The following is a 7,688-nucleotide window of genomic DNA, read 5'->3' on the forward strand; positions in this document are numbered from 1 at the left end:
AAACAGCAAAATTTATATATTTATGTAAATAAATCTGAGTAAGGCACGGGTGGATGACAAATGTCAACTGGCAGGCTTGACAAATTGAAAACATAGACATCTTGTCTTCTAGCTGTTGGTGAACGAGATAGGGTTAATGTCACAGTTTAATATGTAGTGATGATAAATTGTGTCTTTTAATTTAGTCGCCTCGTATTACTATTATCTCATTACCGCTGGATTAACAGTGTTTAATTCATAATTAAATATTTTGTCTCCAAATATTTAGCAAGTGTGGATGTCAGAGGACCTTCATGATAATTTAATCTAATTCCTGACAAAGTCTTGATGCTCAGTGTTAGTGCTTAGAGAGTTTAAATGAGCAAAACATTTTTGCAAGCAAGCCTTAAGCCAACCCAATCTAGCATAATTAGAAGTTTATAGCATGATATTATTATAACCAATACGTTTGCTTGTGTTTTCATTTGTGATCCGCCTTTTTTTTTGCCATGTTTTCTAGCAGCTAATGACTCACGTCTTTAGCAGTCTATTTAATGTTACATAAAATGCAGTGCAAACTTTTGCTAAAAGTTCAAAGTGAGTTCAACTTCATACAAAAGCTTTCTTACTGGCAGAAATGAGGTACAAAATCTAAAAATAGTGATACAGCCCTGTTTCCCAGCTATGTGGCAGATATTTTTCATGTGTCCCATTAGATTTTGTACTTAGGTTTAAAAAGCCATTAGAATTGTTTACAATCTAATTTTCCTGCTGGGAATCGTCATGCTTTTAGAAGTGAAAATAAATTGGGTTTCAGACAAGAAAAACTTAATTCAACAAGGATTTTCTGTGAAGCCATAAGAAAAGTGTTTGCTGCTTTATGTTCTAATCATCCATCTGTTTTTCTTTTTGCAGGTTTAGGTTCACAGTCACAGCTGGGCAAGCAGAACATCCCAGGACAGCTGTAAGCAGATCATCCCAGGTGCCTGTTCCCTCTGCATCTTCCAGATGCAGGATGTAGGAAGGTGCTCCCAGACTAGCTAGAGCATGCGGCAACGCCATCTCACGCAGGCATTGGGTCTGTTTGAGGTTTTCTCCCATTTGTTTATGCCTAGTATAAGGGAGGCTCCCTGGTGGCATCCGTACTGGTGCCTATCTCGCTATTAAACTATTTAGCATGCAGAGAAGCAGATGCTACTTTATACATTTAACGGCCACGAGGCACTTATTGGTTCCCCTAAACATGCACTCACCCAAAGATAGACTGATGAGGATTTTTCATTTTCCTTTAAATGACTTTAATGTTTATTGTTTCACCTTTCAGGTGTGTGAGACACAACCCATACAATCACAACAAAGACTGTTTTCCAATGTGTACGCAATTTCTATTCCCTTTTAATAAAAAAAACAAGCTTGATGTAGTTTACCTTCTTTAAAGTTGGAAGGTGAAATTATCTACCATCTACTATATACTAAATATGAAGACTAATACAGGGATGCAGTACTGCTGATCTGAACGGATAATTGGAGGTGAGCTTCCCTCCCTCCAAGACATCTACAGGAAGCGCTGCCTGAGGAAAGCGGGGAGGATCATCAAGGACTCCAGTCACCCCAGCCATAAACTGTTCAGACTGCTTCCATCAGGAAGGAGGTTCTGCAGCATCCGGTCCCGTACCAGCAGACTGAGAGACAGCTTCTTCCATCAGGCCATCAGACTGCTGAACACGTCATAGACACCTCAGCTTCACTACTGGAACTTCAACATTATGCACTCCATACTGTATATAAATGCCACTTGTTTTGCACATATTCAACTCTGTATATTTTATATATTTTATTATTTTATTTATTTTTTTTTTTACTATTTAATTTGTAAAAATGTGTATACACACACACACACACACACACACACACGTAGGAAAATATTTAGTATACACATCCAGAAATGCATACACTATTATATATTGTACATATATTTATTAGTTTCAGGTTGGCCATTCTTGTATTTTGCTCGTTTGTGTTGTTGTGTTTGCACATCTCTGTTGCTTGTGGGGCTCGCACACAAGAATTTCACTCGCATGTGCTGTGCCAGTGTGCCTGCACATGTGATGTGACAATAAAAGTGATTTGATTTGATTCCAGTGTGTTTTATTTTCTTTGCCCTTGCTGTTTGCATCATTGTTTTATTTGACACCACTGCTGTTTTCACAATTGTCTTAGAATTTTAAAACTTAAATACATTCAAAATTAAAAAGAAAAACACAATTTAGATTCAAGAACTCTTGTTATAAAAACACAGAGTTAAGACTTATCTCTTCCTCAGAGTTTTAATTCGGTGCAATGCTCAGAACTGTCTTGTTCAACAAGGTTGTGGTGCGTGTTCTCATAAAGACTGACCCTTAGAGGGTCAGCTGTCCATCCAGGTTCATAGTGTTACAAGTATCGGTGATGATTTGAGGCCCTAAATTGTTTACACAGTCATGCCACAGGGATGTCTGTTCCTCATGATGACGAAAAGCAAATCCCCATGAAAAATATCTCTCAATTTAAAGACCAGAAAACTAATGCAAGTTGATGTAATGTCTTCTGAATTCATGGACACAAAGCTGTGTGTGTTTTGAGTGTGTGTATGTGTGGAAACACATCAGCACCCAGGTGTGTTTCTTGGCAATCCTGTCCACTGACTCTGTGCCAATGTTGCTGCTTGGCTGAACATTAAATCTACTGAAGGGCTGAGTTTATTTTCCTTGCTTTGAAGGCCGTATTTATCGTTTTCAATTATCTCACATCCATAAAAGCTGACCCCTGCTCTCGGCTGCACGGTCTGAACCGCTGGAAAGAGAAAAAAGACCAAATGTAAAACTGTACGTTCAAGCTTTAGAGTGTGTGTCTGTTCATGCATCCTGCAGGAACTTTTATAAATGCACTTATTTTTGCAGGCAACAACAGTGGCTGGTGACACAAACGTTAAAGAGGAACAAAAAACCAGCATGGCATGAAGTTATTTTACACCAGTCGCCTTCTCATCTCTCTCTTAAAAACATAGTTTACATAGTCATATTGTGGACAATCTTGAGATTCCATCCATCCATTCGCTTATCCTTTTCAGGGTCGCGGGGGATGCTGGAGCCTATCCCAGCTGTCATAGGGCGAGAGGCAGGGTACACCCTGGACAGGTCGCCAGTCTGTCGCAGGGCCAACACACAGGGACAGACAACCATTCACACGCACATTCACACCTAGTGGCAATTTGGATTATCCAATTAACCTATCCCCACAAGCTGCATGTCTTTGGACAGTGGGAGGAAGCCGGAGTACCCGGAGAGAACCCACGCAAACACAGGGAGAACATGCAAACTCCACACAGAAAGACCCCGGCCTGATGGTGGAATTGAACTCAGAACCTTCTTGCTGTGCGGCAACAGTGCTAACCACTGTGCCACTGTGCTGCCCACCAATCTTGAGATTATTTTTTAAAAATTTTATCACATTTGTTTGTTGGTCTGAAAACGTCTTGGGCCAAGGATAGGTAATATTAGTGTCGTATGTTTTTAAACGGCATGTATGAGTGCAGGGAAAGTCTGAAAAAGGCACACAGAAGGACTTCGTCTGGGTTTTAACACAAAAATCTCTTCTAGTGATGAAATATAATAGTTTAATTATTATAGCCTTGTCTCAGTTATGACCTTAAGTTACTCACTTACTCACTTTACTTTATTAAAGACACACACACGGGTCCATAGCAGATAAAATAAATACATGCAAAATACAAAAAAAGAAAAGAAAATTTAAAACAAATTCCACAATATTACACAATACAACCTAACTGAACTTAGTGCAGGGTCAGTCAGAGATGTAATTATACTATTTCTGGAGTCCTTTACACTACTGTGCATCAGATTGTGAAATATAGCATAACAGGTAGGTAGTCCAACACCAGTGTTGGGCAAGTTACTTTGAAAAAGTAATTAATTATAGTTACTAGTTACTTCTTCAAAAAAGTAACCGAGTTAGTAACTGAGTTACAAGATTCTAAAAGTAAATGGCCCATATTTGTATAGCGCTTTACATAGTCCCTAAAGACCCCAAAGCGCTTTACATTCAGTCATCCACCCATTCACACACACATTCACACACTGGTGATGGCAGCTACATTGTAGCCACAGCTGCCCTGGGGCGCACTGACAGAGGCGAGGCTGCCGGACACTGGCGCCACCGGGCCCTCTGACCACCACCAGTAGGCAACGGGTGAAGTGTCTTGCATTTTCTTCTTAGTAACGGCAACGGCGTTGTAACGATAGAAACTGTAATTCGTTAGATTACTCGTTACTGAAAAAAGTAACTCCGTTAGTAATGCCGTTACTTGTAACGCCGTTATTCCCATCACTGTCCAACACTAACAAACATTTGGCTTGCACTGGCCCACCTTAGCAACTTGAGCATCAACCGCATTCCATCATTATGTGCCAGATTGGAAGAAGGCTTTGAAGAGTCCAACCTTGACTGGAACAGTGCACATACCAGACTTACGGTCAGCATATTAGCTTGTGCATACATTAAGTAGTGGCATTGTCTAGAAATGTCCATATCATCAGACAAATCGTCAGATATGCAGCTTGTTACTTATACATCCACTATATCGTGGAGTCCATGCAGCCATGTTCTGCATGTAGAGGAACCACTCCAAAGTGTAGCACTGCAGGATGCTGCTTCACAGTCCTAATGTGTTTGTGTCCTGGATAGCTGAGGCAGTGATGCCGGAGGCAGAGCTCAGGTGTTCATGTCTGGTGATCTGCAACTGATGTGACAGTGCTATATTTTGGCTATTGATTAGTCAGAATAACAATTAAAGGATTAGCATAGTAATGAAATTGATCCACTGATGTAAAGATCCTCACCTAAAGCAGGACAGTTTCTCTTTTCTCTTTTGGCTGACTGCTAAAATATTTTAATCAGACTCACCAAAATGGATTTTTTTCAGAAAGAAAAAACGATATATATTTTTTAATTATGCTCAGTTATTTTTTTTCCATCACAGAAATACCCTTGTACATTTTCTCTCTCTGTTGCCTCTCAACGGACCAGAGCAAACATTCATTTGCACCCTTCAATGAACTCAGCTTTATCTGCTGCCTCTTAAAACCTTGAAATCCAAACAAACCATACCAGTATCTACAGACCTACCCACTCCCTCCCTTCTGAGCGATAGTGTGATACTAACATCTCCACACTTTTGATGTTAATAGTAAATTAATAAGAGTTTGGATTTTAAAGTCTCATTATCCTGCTATGAGACACTCTGCTGGCCTTGGGGCACACAGCCAACAACAGTTCCCTTTGAACGGGGAGTGTATCAGCCTAACCCCCCTCTGTTAGCCATTTCAAAGCAACTGCTGCAATGGACAGAAAATGATGCCATCTGCATGTGAGTGTGACTCCCACCCACTCTCAGCACTGCACATAATCTCCTTTTTATGCTGATTGTCAACTCTTGTGATTATGAATTTGAACAGTGTGTGTGTGTGTGTTTGTGTGTGTATCTGTGTGTATATGTGTGTGTGCACACGCAGGCGCCTGTACCTGTGTCTGTATCTGTTTATTCTTCATAGTTTGCAGAGGTATGGGGGTCAGTGCACAGAGATGAAACAAAAAATATTATTTGGCAAAAGAGGACAAAGTACGCATTTGAAGAAACACATCATTGGGAAATGCTCATCCATTTATCAGGTTGGAAGGCTGGTCATTACATGCACAGTACTTATTGTTAAGCTGTTAGCAAATGTAGCTGCAGTTCTTTGGATGATGACAATGAGTTCTTGGATAATGTTAGCACTACTAATAGTTTTTTTTATTTGTTTTTTCCCTCAGCAATATAAAAACTTCTAGGTCAACTTCAGAATAACCCATGTGTGGTCATAGAAATATTCAAGAATTAAAACTCTGCTGCCCGTTTAAGCTATTAGCTAACAGACGCAGACAGGGAACATGAGAGCATCGCACATTAACGTCAGTGTGTAATCTGTGTCCAGTTGAATCAGAGGTGCCATTTACGTTTCCACAGCACCCGTTTGGTATGGCAATTTATTCGTCACTGTTTCATGGTTTCGATACATCAAACTTGGCTCCATATGGATAAGTCATTTGGTATGGGTTGTGTGGGTGTTTATGTTCATCTGGGATCATTTTACAAGCATTTCCAGGTATCATAATGGTCTTTTTAATCTTTGTGTTGGAATATTATGCCTCACATCTTCAAACCAGCAGAACCTTTCTTCAGTGTGGCCTGTTGGTTTAAGAAGAGACACAAAAAATTAGTAATTGTGATGCACTTTTTGCATTTATTCAGGAAGTTTCTATGTTGCTCTATTCTTTACGGTAATATTAGCTAAAAAGTTAAATGAGTTTTCCATTAAAAAGCAAAGGTTTCCACTGATAAAATGATTTGTGTTTGTACTTCAAATCTATCAAACATGTTGAACGAATTTGTTTAATCATAAAAAACTGTAAACAAAATATTATTTAATAATTAAAACTTACATTATTTAGACTGGGGCTTGCTGGCTTGGAATCCTCATCCTATTCGTTACCACTAGCATAAGAAATATTGATACTGATACATGGATACACAGATACAACAACAAAAAAAATTGTAGGTGAAGTGAATAACAGCCATAATTTCTTTACAGTGCAATATCAATTTTGGAAACCTTGGATCCTGGTATTCATGTGGATGCTACCACTACACAATGTTGTAGACCAAGCACACTCACCATAACCATGGATCTCCATGACTGCAATGGCCTCACCATCCCCATATTTGTTTGAACAGAACATCTACAGCACAGGTGACGAACTTCAGGTCTTGAGGGGCAGTGTCCTTCAGGTTTTAGATGTGTCCTTGTTCCAACACAGCTGATTTAAATGGCTAAATGACCTCCTCAACATGTCTTGAAGTTCTCCAGAGGCCTGGTAATGAACTAATCATTTGATTCAGGTGTGTTGACCCAGGGTGAGATGTAGAACCTGCAGGATGGCGGCCCTCGAGGCCCGGAGTTCGACACTCCTGATCTACAGGATGCACTGGAACAAGTGTGATCCATATCCAGCTATCAAACCGGGTTGAGACAAAGGTGTTCTTTCCATGAGTCAGAGCTGTTGTGGTAGAACAAAGTGAAAGATTACGAGCACAGGCCTATTTATATAGAGCGATGCGTACTGAAAAACTACATATCTACCTTCATACAACTGAGAAAAGAAAAATAATCTCTAAAATGGACTCAAACAACAACAGATTGGTGTCCATATTTGTTTTGACTCTGACCTTCCATGGCGCTCATCCCCCTTCCAAAAAGTAGCTTTGGAAAACAGAATTCTTTCCTCAATCTGTCAGAGCGCAGCTTTTTGAGGGCTCCGTCTTCCTCACACTGTCACTGTCCCTGCTGGCTGTTGGGATCTGTCCCCTGAGCAATCTGCCACCCCCTTCCAGTCAAGCTATTATGGGAGAATGGGTGAGAGGCTGCCGCCAGCTATTTTCTGCTCACACTATTTAGTGCTTGGTTTTGCGGCTATTTTTCCCATTTGTGGTCCTCCAACCCACCCGCTCCTCTGGATAGGGATAGCAATTTGAGGGTGTGTTGTTTATAAAGTTGGAGCTGTGAACCTTCTCCGGGGCTACAGTAACCTCTGTCTTCTGATAATCTGCCAATTAC

General features: G+C 40.2%; 1 long non-coding RNA gene across 1 annotated transcript; it reads right to left on the reverse strand.

Annotated features, from left to right (window-relative positions):
* Positions 1-5,606: 5,606 nt before the first annotated feature.
* On the reverse strand, positions 5,607-6,903 carry LOC102308104. The gene is made up of 3 exons (XR_316621.2): positions 6,750-6,903; positions 6,517-6,568; positions 5,607-6,262 (listed from the first exon to the last, which is right to left on the reverse strand). It is a non-coding gene; the product is annotated as an uncharacterized LOC102308104 (long non-coding RNA).
* Between the last annotated feature and the right edge of the window lie 785 nt (positions 6,904-7,688).

Source organism: Haplochromis burtoni, unplaced genomic scaffold, assembly GCF_018398535.1.
Source record: "Haplochromis burtoni strain Fernald_Lab_line unplaced genomic scaffold, NCSU_Asbu1 Contig_106, whole genome shotgun sequence".
NCBI classification, from domain to species: Eukaryota; Metazoa; Chordata; class Actinopteri; order Cichliformes; family Cichlidae; genus Haplochromis; species Haplochromis burtoni.